Here is an 11,845-nt window from a genome sequence, read left to right as displayed (position 1 = left end):
GGAGGGAGGCGGCGTAGGGGAGCCGGAGCGCGCTGGCCGCGGTGGAGCGGCTGTGCCGGACGGAGGGCGGGCACGACGCGGTGATCGCGGACGCCGGGGGTGGCGCCGCGGCGGTGTGTGCGCTGGTGCGCGCCATGTCCGGGAAGAGATTCGATTCTTCTCCTTCTCTTCTTAATCAAATTTCCAATTTTGTATATGTATGGTTCAAATCGATTCATCTCGATTCAAATCAACCAAAAAAACAGGCACCAATTCTCGTCCTCTTCTCCATTGCAATCTCTCATTCCTCTCATCTTGTCTGCAGAGCTTTGTATTCTTTCTTTTTTCTTTTCCAGTTGGTGAACCATGCGTACGGGGTCAGTGAACGTAGAAGGCAAACAATAGCAATGGCCGGTGGAGGGGGGTGGGGTTACGCGACGGCTTCTGCAGGATGGAATGTTGTCCGGATCACACGCACGCAGATGCGCTTCTGCCGCTGCAGGTTGCATACGAGGGAGATCCTGCAAAGGCACAACGCCGACGTCGCCGGCCGTGGCGGCATGGACTCATGGCCCGCCGACGTCCTGGGTGTGCGTCGCAGGATGGAGAAGCTCGTCGGGTGGGTGTACGCGATCTGCAGATCACGGCGGCGGCGGTGGCGCCACATCGCCGGCGAGCCGTGCAAGAATCACTTGCTGGATATGAGGGCAGGGGCAAAATCGTACTCTCACCAGTGTTTCTCTATCCAAATCCACAGGAAACAATAAAATAAGGCCTCGAGTGTCCAAGAGCTAATTACACATTTTTTGTGATGCCCATCAGCAAATTCTCGTTCTTGTGGTGTCCACGAGCTAATTACACGTTTTTTCGATGCCCTGTAGCAAATTTTGCCTAATATTTTAGACAAGGACACGGTTTTTTAAAAGCAGTTTTGATCGTTATTTTCTATTATAGTATAAATAAAATAATCAACAAATACACGGTTTATTTGAAGTACTTTTTAAGACTAATCTATACATATGGTCTCCATACTTCTACGGCAAATATTTTAGAAATTATTCATATTTATATTCAATGATTTTAAAGTTTGACCTCACCCTTGTTCAAAACGATAAGTATTTTCAACCTGGAGGGAGTACTCCATTAAGTTTTAAAATTTACTAGGGAAAATAACTGCAACACATAATACAAGCACCTCTCATTGTGGTAAAACGCTTATCTAATACTCCCGTCATCCCAAAATAAGTTTATTTTACCCATCTCATGTATACCAATACCAAACCCAAGAGACTATAATGCCCCGACTTTATCGAATTTCAATGCCATTATTCCTCACTTTATCTACTTGCAATACATTTATTCCATACTTTCACAAACTTTGATACAACGATTACTCAAAAATGAATTTATTCTGGAATAAATAGGAGGAAGGATAAATAAACTTATTGTAGGACAGAGAGTGTATTACCAAATAATGTTGGAACCGTGTGCCATAAAAAAATGTATATATAAAAACTCAAAGTCAAACTAGATTAGGGGCATTGGCTTTAGCTGTTGCAACCAACTACTAGGATGGGTGATGTAGGGGCCACATGTTAATGCCACAATCACGATTTGTAGATGCCAATGGGGCGGTCATGGTGGCAATGAAAACATGTGTGTCATCAGCACATGAAAAAGCATGTGCAATGTCAAATGAAGGATAGGTCTACAGATAAAATTTGAATAGAGCTCGTCATCGGAGGTTAGTGGTGGGGAAGGCCACTGGGGGCAAATCTAGCTAGAGGCGCCTAGGATCATGTAGAGGAAGAAAGGGCGACATATAGGAAAAGAGGGGGATTCCTAGTTGGTAGGGAAATTGATTGTAGGGATGTTGTGTTAACTACGAATGGATGATAAGATTTCCATCTAATAATAATCCCAGCCGCAAATGTTCCCTCAATAACCCCACTGCCACCCTCTCCCTAAATTTATGTGATAGTTTCAGTGGTGGAGCCAAGAAAATCATATGCCTAGAACTGAAGTAACAAGGCCTTAACATTTTTTTAGAAATTATGTGGTAGCTAGTCATGTAGAATTTTTCAAATCATAGAGGAAGTTTATCTTCTGTTTCTCAATTTTATATCTCAAACAACTATATAAAAGTTTTTAAAAAAATTGGGAAAAAATCTCACAAATAGCTAATGTAGTATTAGACAACCATGTAAAGTTGCAAGGATAAACTCAACTTCATTTGTGAGATATAAAAATGAGAAACATAGGAGAAATAAAAAAAGAATAGTGTTTTCCCTTTGTGATTTGTTGATTTTGTATCTCATTAACAAAATTGAGTTTATTCATGCAACTGATAATTTGTAGGGTAACCGACGCAAATATTTGACAACTTTTACAAAATTTATACTAGTGCGTAGCCCGGCCGGCCACCAAGGCACCAACCATGAACCACCAAGGTCACGGTGGACCTGCTCCACCACGGATCCAATTAAAACCACGACTTTAGGTTATGGGTTTATACAACCCAAAAGACCGGTCTGATAGGTGAGAAACCCTACCTTTTAAGTCGTGCTTACTCATCATCAATTACCGAGGTATGACTAAATCCAACTATATAACAATAAGTATCAAATTAACCATTGGCATGTTTTGGTAGCACTAATAACAAAATTTCAGTAGGGTAGTATCTTATCAAACTCGACCTATATATTACCTGGTGGGTCAAAATCACAAATTAACCCACACCTATCCGTGCAGCAGCAAACGCCTGGCGGAACCGGAACCCACATGCTGGCGCCTGGCGGTATTGATGCTGATGCAACTAGCGTACGAGAGAGGGGACAGAAGCCGGACATCGCGCCGGGCTTGCGGCAGCGAGCAACATTAATTGGTGAACAGCAGTCATCCTTGAAACACAGCAGCGCGCCAGCGCCAGCGCCAGCAGCCAGCAGTCAGCCTTAAGAAAGATTCGGTGCGCGACGACACATATCCATCCCTGGATCTATATATCCATCGTCTTTCGTTCTCTCCCTAGCTAGCTAGTTTAGTGCGGGAGCTAGCTGCGTCAGGCATGCATGCCGACATGCGCCGTGCACCTCCAGGCCCGCCCCCGGCCTGTCCGCGATGGTGCACGGAGCGCGGCCGGCGCCTGCCGCTGCGGGAGATAATACGGCGGATCACGTCGTGATCGATCGAGGATCGATGGAGCTAGGGCCGTGCGTGGTGGCAGGGAGGGTGGTGCCTTCGCGTCCCGGCGACACCGCGAGTTCACCGCTCTGCGCTCTGCTATAGCTTTCCACGCGCGCGCCTTCGCCGCTTGTCGCTTCGCTTCGCCCCAGTAGATCGATGCGCACTTCGATCCGTTGATATATCAGTTGGTCGTCGGTCGTTAGAGCGCGGGCAAAACGGGCCATTCTGTCGATCTGTACCCCGGCCGGCCTGCCTGTGTCTCGTTGCATGGCACGTCCGCTGTGGTGTGCCGTGCCACATGTTGTTTCAGCCATTTTACGTGTGTTTGAGTGTTTCCTGTTCCCTTTTCCGATCCCCTTTGGTCGTCGAACCAAGCATGGAGGGCTCGACGTACTGTCAAGGTACGAAATTTGTTCTAATACTGGGAAATAGTAATTAAGTAGGAGTAATTATTAGTCAGGGATATCTGCAACTTATTAGCCAATGTTTGTTAAGAGTACTTCCTGAGCTCCCTTGTATACCTAAAGCTCCATCGAACTCACTTAATTACTTCCCTGTCCAGATATATAATAAGTTAGAAATACTAATAATATTTTGGAACGAAAAGACTATTTCTTACATAGTACTTTTTACCTTGGAAACGCAAAACCTCGTTGCATTAAGATGAAAAAAAAAATGAGAGTTTCTACAGACACCGGCCCTAAATGCACAACTCTTGAGCTACAACCAAAATAGAGAGAAACAAAATCCGGTTGAGATTGTACACCCACTCTCATATATTTGCGAAACTCTTTTAGGTTTGTGTTCGGAAAATACCTATTTCCATCTTCTACTCTCTCGTTTCTCGTAAACACGCTTTCCCAATCCTTAAACGAAACTTTTTTTTTCAAAAATTTTATATAGAAAAGTTTATTTTAAAAATTTATTTTAATTTATTTTAATTTAGTACTTATTTTATCATGCGCTAATGAGATATTTCGTTTTCGTTCCGAAGAGATGGCTCCAAACCATCACTCGAACGCGCGCGGCCTAAGAATCGATTGAGAGGATCAATATATCTCGATGCACTAATTTCTAAATGCTTTCCTGAATATTTCAGGATCATTTGCATTGTATTTAAGAGAAAATTAAGGTTATATGAGGATCCATTAATTCTCGAGAGATTGCTATCGATTTCCGTGGTTTCCCCCCAATTTATATATAGCCAACCCACGTTAGCTGCTAGCTAAACACGTCTTCAATCCTGACACACTAGCACAAAAACATTTCTCATGGGTGCTGATTGGGAACTCCACGTAGATGTGCCGGATTCCCAACCCCAGCACCACACAAGCGACGCTGATAGAGATGAATCATCGGTGTCGGTTTAGAAAAAGACACCTTTGAAATCACGCGGAAGAATAATGCTCGGGAGATCTACCAAATGGGATTAAGATTCTTATTATTCTTACATCTGGGTGGTTGATTAGTGGGTTACTTTACGGAGAAAAAAAATCCAACTAAGTTCGTCATCCATTTGACCGATGGCTCCTGCACTGCCACTCAATGTTGAAGAAAGGGTATTCACTTACGGTTTGTAACTCCCTTTAGTCCCGATTATATAACCGGGACCGTGAATCCGAGAGTAAAGATGGGTATCTTTAGTCCCGGTTGAAATAACTAGAACTAAAGACCGGAGCGCCACGTGGCTGAAGTTCCCATCTGTAGTCTTTTTTCTTTTATTTTTAATAATTTTTTTTGCTACTTATATTGATTTCAAACCGATCTCAACCACAAAATCATCCCCATTCACAAAACATCACAAAATCATCCACAAATTCACAGATCGAATATACATACTCAAATTGGCATCACAAATTCACAGATCCATAGTATGAACAAATTCACATCACAGATTTACATCACAAATAAAAAATTCACAGGAAACAAATTCACAAATTTGCATCCGCGCAGCCCGCCGCCGCCCGGCGCTGCTCCCCGCCTAGCGCCGCATTGGCCGCCGCCGCCCAGCGCGGCTCCTCGCCGCTGGAAAAAAAAGGAGAGGATGCTGGAAAAAAAAAAGAGGATGAGAGGATAGAGATAAGATAGAGAGGATAATGAGAAGGAAAGGTAGTTACAGATGAGGAGGAGGAGTTTGTGGAGAGGAGGTGAGGAAAAGTGCGAGGGATTATATATGGTGCATCAATCTTTAGTCCCGATTGGTACCAACCGGGAATAAAAATAGTGGGACGTCTGACCTATTTTGAACCGGGACTAAAAATGATCTTTAGTTCCGGTTGGTAAAGATTGTAACATTTTAAACCGGGACTAAAGATATTCTTTAGTTCCGGTTCCTAGTTGAACCAAGACTAATATAGATTTTGCATGATCCAGCAAAAATCAGTTTTTCAGTAGTGACTCAGGCACTCATCACATGACATGCATCATCATTATCAGGATGGCAAGTTCACTGTTTGCCCTCTAAAGCAGCAAAGCCAGCTTATTTTAGTGGGCATCAGATCAGCCAGAAAGCGAGAGCATCTGCGTTTAATTAGTAATTGGTACACCCATGCATGCATGCAGGCAGCAAGCAGCAGAGCTGCATGGCTCTTATGATCGAGTGCGCTGGGCTGCGCAAGCGTTAGCACGTCACATGCACGGCATCGATGGATCGATCAATCGATCGGACGGCATGCAATGGTGACCACATGACTACAGTATGAGCGAGACTACCGGCCGCGGCCGGTGTTGCTAATCGATCGATCGAAACGAATCAAAGCCGTAATGATCGTGTCGGGGGGTACGTAAGTAGTAAGTACCCTGTGGTAGCATATAGCAATAGAATGCAGCCGCCTTTAATTTGATGGCATGCATGCGTGCATGGCAAGGGCACATGCATATGTGTGAGGGGAGCAACGACGACTTCGTTCAATTTGCTTTAGCTATTGAACTTGCTCTCTTAGAGCAGCAACCAACAGTGTTCTACTCACTCCATCTTTAAATATAAAGGATTTTGGTTAGATATTATATATTTTAGTCCAATAAATCTGGACAGAATCATAGGATAAGTCATATCTAACCAAAATTTCTTATATTTAGGGATAGATGAAGTACTTATATTATTTTCAAAACTGGAGTTCCCTTCTCCGTATTTCTCACTCCATCAATTTGAGTGAGAACGTATGTTCCCTTCCTACTCCCAATCTGTTTCTCGCACGCCAGGAGGACCACGCGCTTGGAGGAAAAAAATATTGGTAATTTAACAAAATGGTCCACTTTTAATTTTTAGGATAAAATTTAGGCTTTCTTAGAGAGATCAGTTTCTTTACTTCCTATCTTCAGTTTAGGAAAGATTATTCATAATCTCTTGATAATGCTCTTATTTGTATTCACATCATCGATTCAATACAAGTTGAGAGACAGGCTTGACCCAAAAACCAGTGCAATTATTATTTTTTATTAGTTTAATAATTCCGTAGTAGTGAATACTAGACTACATGTATGATTCATTGTTGTTTTATCAGTAGCAAATTAGTAGACATTTGATTAGTTTTTTACGAATGCACCACTGGTGGAGAAACCCTCTGTACTCCCGGTTCGTAACCCCCTCTTTAGTACCGGTTATCTAACCGGAACTATGAATCCGGGACTAAAGATCGCTATCTTTAGTCCGGGTGAAATAATCGGGACTAAAGATTAATCCCGGTTGGTAACAGAGGGTAGCGGCAGTCCTATTATGTCTCCTTTTTTTTCATTATTTTTTAGCTAGAGTTTAATCCCTGTATTTTCTCCCAAATCGAGTGGGATGCATATTCCCAAATCAAACCCCAAATCAAAGTAACATCCTAAAACATTCACATCACAAATCTTAAGTTACTTGTACACAAAAATCAAATATATCACAAATCTTAAAAAAATTACACACAAACCAAATACATCACATATTATACATATCAGATCCATACAACAAATCACAAAATTATACATCTCAGTGAATCACAAATTGTAAAAAAAAAGAAAAAAAGAATGAATGCGGGTAGCGCCGCCTGCCGCCGCTCGCTACTCGCCGGGCGCGGCCCCGCCGGCCGCCTACCGCGTGTGGCCCCGCCTGACGCGTGCGGGAAGTGAGGAGGGGGAGGAGGCGACGCTCGCTAAGCATCGGATCGGAAGGGAGGAGGGGGAGGAGAGGGCCGGGATGGGAGGAGGAAGGGGAGGAGAAGAGGGAGATGGATCTGAGGAGAGTAGAGGCCGGTTGTGGGGGAGATGATAGGGAATATGGATTATATACTACGCGTGATTTTAGTCCCGGTTGGTAATACCAACTGGGAGTAAAGATCTAGGAGATCTTTAATCCCGGTTAGTAATACCAACCGGGACTAAAGTGGTGATCTTTAGTCCCGGTTTGTGACACCAACCGGACTAAAGATCCCCGCCCCTCTGACAATGAACTGACAGGGGATGAACCGGGACTAAAGATCATCTTTCGTCCAGGTTGGTGTTACCAATCGGGACTAAAGATCGTAGAATGGCTATGGGGTTTTAAATCGGGTTCTTTTTATAACCGGGACTACTGTGGTTTTGGGGCGACCGAGCAAAGATCAGTTTTCCAGTAGTGCACATTATTATTGTGTGTAATTGTTTGAAGAGATGTATGTTGGCAATTTTCCCTCCCATAGGTGTATAGCAAAATGATACTCTCATACTACCAGACCAGTAATGTCGTGTCACTTGTACTTCTGTTTACCATTTTTTGGAGCTAGGAAGAGTTAGTGACAGCTTCCATGTTTGTGTAGCATCATCATTAATCACACACTAGTTTGCGTTCTTTCATAGGGTCAATCTGTCTCCTGTACTTCAATTCATCATTTACATAAAAATGGAATACCGTCCCATTTAAAGAAAAGCGCAAAATTAAGCTCGCGTGACATGAAGTTGCTGATTGTAACCTAGATACATATATAGCACTTCAATTTTCTAGTGGTTGATTAATAATGATCTCAGATTTGTCAAGATATATTGAATGGCAAACAGAGAAAAATTGTACTGGCTAACGCCGTGTTTAGTTCCAAAATAATTCTTCAAACTTCCAACTTTTCTATCACATCAAAACTTTCCTACACACACAAACTTCCAATTTTTGAGTCACATCGTTCCAATTTCAACCAAACTTTCAATTTTGGTGTGAACTAAACACAGTCTAAGTCTAACCAGTTCTAGCTAGCTGCATACCTAGTACATTAATTGTTTATTCTAAATAGGGATCTAAGATATTTCATTGTGAAACTAATGAAGCAACTGCAAGTCTGCAACCTTAGTCTTTCAAGTAAATTTGAGAGAACTACCATTTTATTGACTAAACTATCAACTTAATTAGTACAACATTAGAGACACATTTTAGATTGTTACAACCATTACGGAAAAAATTATCATAAATCTATAATTCGGTTACAACTCTTAACTTACGGATACAGTAGACCCACATGTCATACATGTGTCTTTTGGCACACTGAAATGGTGAGACACATCAACACTCAACATCATCGCATTTATTGTGTAGTGGTCTCACAGCATGCCATGTTGATTAACATCTCATCACCCGAGATGAGGAAATCGACATGCATGGTTTGCCTCCAATTAGAACCACCTCCCCCCTCCCTTCCTATGCAGAATAATATCAGATATTCTTCACATCATATGGTAAGGTAGATTACTTATGAGGCATCTAATAAATATAATAAAATTTAAAATAATCTAACGATAATCTTGTTAGCAGTTTGATTCGTATTACAGATCAATTAGCGGGAAAGGGATGGAAACAATGTGTGCAGTGCCCACCTCAGCCGACTTGACTGGGTTATGAGTTATGACAGGACATACTAAGTAGGGATGAAAACGGATCGGAAACTAGCTTTATCATATCCGTTTTCATTTTTTTTTCGAAATCGGAATCGGAATCGAAAACTCGGATACGGAAATGAAATCGAATATTATCGAATACAGATACGGAGCGAATACGAGACGGAACGAATACGGTAGCGAATATTTACCGGTATATAAAAAACCCCTCAAATTGAGTTACTTGATCGAGGAAGAGATATCGCTTATTATTTTAGTTCAACATCTCCAACATTTATATCGTTTCCGAGAAAAAAAATCCGAATTCGTTTCCGAATCCGAGAATTTTCGGATAGTTCCGACCGAAACTATCCAAATCCGAAAAATGGTCCGGACGGACGGAAACTATCCGAACCAGTTTCAACCCTAGTACTAAGTTGCTCTGGAGCCAGGGACGGAGCTAGAGTGTTTGAGGGGGGTGCCCAGGAACCCGGTCAAGAAAATTTTGTAGCTATACTTGACCTATTTTCACTATGTATGCACCACCTCAATACAAATTTAGACACCCGCATTAGCTTAAACTTGATATAAAGCAGATAAATTAAACAAGTGGCACCCCCCTCCATCTCGCTCTAGCTCCGCCCCTGTCTGGAGCTATACTATGCTGCGATGGTGTGTAGCTGGACCGTAAGGTGTTGGTTTTCTTTCCACGCGTGCTAAGTTGGCAATGTTTCATCCGTGTCGAGAATTATCTCTAAGTTACATATAGGTCCAATGTGTCAGTAACGTACAAGTTGTAATAAAGTTGTAGTTTTGTGATAATTTTATTTGTAATTGTTAGGATAATCTAATTAGTAAGTTGATGTTGATGATAATTTAGCCTCTGTATTTGTAGTTGTCTGATGTTTACACTAGTTTGTCGTAACGTTAACGTCGGTTTCCACCCTTTCCGGTGTGTTTCTTCGCGTTCTCTCGTTCTCTCTCTAAGATTGCTAGCATTGTCAAAGGTAGGGCCCGTATTTTCTACTCTTGAAGCGATTCCAACCGAGCTCAAGTGGCCAACTGGATGACAAATCATCAATAATGCATGATAGTAGTTAACGACGCCAAATCGGATAACAACAGAGATCATGATGGCTTTCTCTTTGTAGGCTGCTTCTGACCTGACATCTGAGTGATCATTTGTCGCTAGATTGTACGTCCATGGATCATATCGTACTAACTAATTAACTAATCAATCAGCATATGAGATCACCGCATGCTTGCTGTAGCTCACTGCTCAGCATGTATGACCTGCTTTAATCAAGATTTTTCAGATGATTAACCTGCAGGGCTATTCTTATATTCCGCTATTAATTTGGTAGGTTAATTTGTCGCTAGCCGGCCCGCCTTGTGCGATCAAGATGTGTCAATAATGCGACGCGACCTGATGTGAGTCGTGCCATCGTGGATCATCAAATAATGCAGCCGAGAGAGTTGCGAGAGCGCGAGCGACATCCGCTGGTGGGTTCCCGTTGGAAAGGCACGTACGCACACGGCCGCTAGCTGATGCCTGTTTAGAGATCTTCTGTCGGCTCTAGCCACCATAAAAAATGCAGGTCCACCAAACAATTCAGACTACTATATACTACCTCCGCCCCAAAATAAGTGCAGCTGTACATATCCGTGCTCAACGTTTGACCATTCGTCTTATTTGAAAAATTTGTGAAAAAATTAAAAATATTTAGTCACACATAAAGTACTATTCATATTTTATCATCCAGTAGCAATAAAAATACTAATCATAAAAAATTTTCAAATAAAACAAACGGTCAAACGTTGAACGTGAATAATGCAAAAGTACACTTATTTTGGGACGGATGGAATAATATACTCTCTCTGTCCCATAATATAAGAGATTTTGAGTTTTTGCTTGCACTGTTTGACCACTCGTCTTATTCAAAAAAAATTAGAATTATTATTTATTGTTTTTGTGACTTACTTTATTATCCAAATTACTTTAAGCACAACTTTCGTTTTTTATATTTGCACAATTTTTTTGAATAAGACGACTGATCAAACAGTGTAAGAAAAAACTCAAAATTGATTATATTATGGGACGGAGGAAGTACCTCCAAAGTAGGAGTAGTATGTAATTGAAAAAATAAATTAGTAGCAGGAAGCTGAATAACCCCTTATTATTCATATTCTCATCAGCTGGATAATCACTAGCCAATTCCTCGACTTGTGTGTTTCTTCTTTACCGTTAATATCATAACTCGAAAACTGAGATGATGGTTTATCCTTTGAATTTTTCCACATCACTCTCCTGTACATGTGAGATTTTCTTGAGAAACAATTGTGCAATACAACTAGTTTGGATGATAGCCTACAATGCCATACACTGTTGCTAGCGATGACGGAATGGCCCATCGCATGGCGCTTGCATTATGTTGGGCCCCCGCCTGTGGCAACAAACGTTGTTATTACTCCACCTTTTTATCTCATCCGGTCACATCAGGCTTTGACTCTTTGGCAGCATCGATCGTCACCTCCATAACCAGATTTCTCCACCATAAAGGCTCGATCAAGCAAGCAAATCAGCAGCAGTAGTACGTCCTAGCACAGTAACACACTCTCGCTCTCTCTCTCTCTCTCACGTTGACGATGGAAAAGGTACTCCCTTCGTCCCAGAATATAGCAACCTATAACTATAACTAGATGGGACATCATCTAGTACAATGCATCTAGACATACCCCATGTCCATATACATCATACTAGGTGATGTCTCATCTCATCTAGTATTATATTGCTATATTCTGAGACGGAGAGAGTAAGGAACACGCATGCGGACCGAGGCATGGGCGTGTCTAACCAGAGAGTGTCTTG

The sequence above is a fragment of the Oryza sativa genome, chromosome 3 (genome assembly GCF_034140825.1).
Source record: "Oryza sativa Japonica Group chromosome 3, ASM3414082v1".
Classification (NCBI taxonomy): Eukaryota; Viridiplantae; Streptophyta; class Magnoliopsida; order Poales; family Poaceae; genus Oryza; species Oryza sativa.
The sequence above is the reverse complement of the archived record's forward strand: the minus strand, read 5'-3'. Positions refer to the sequence as shown.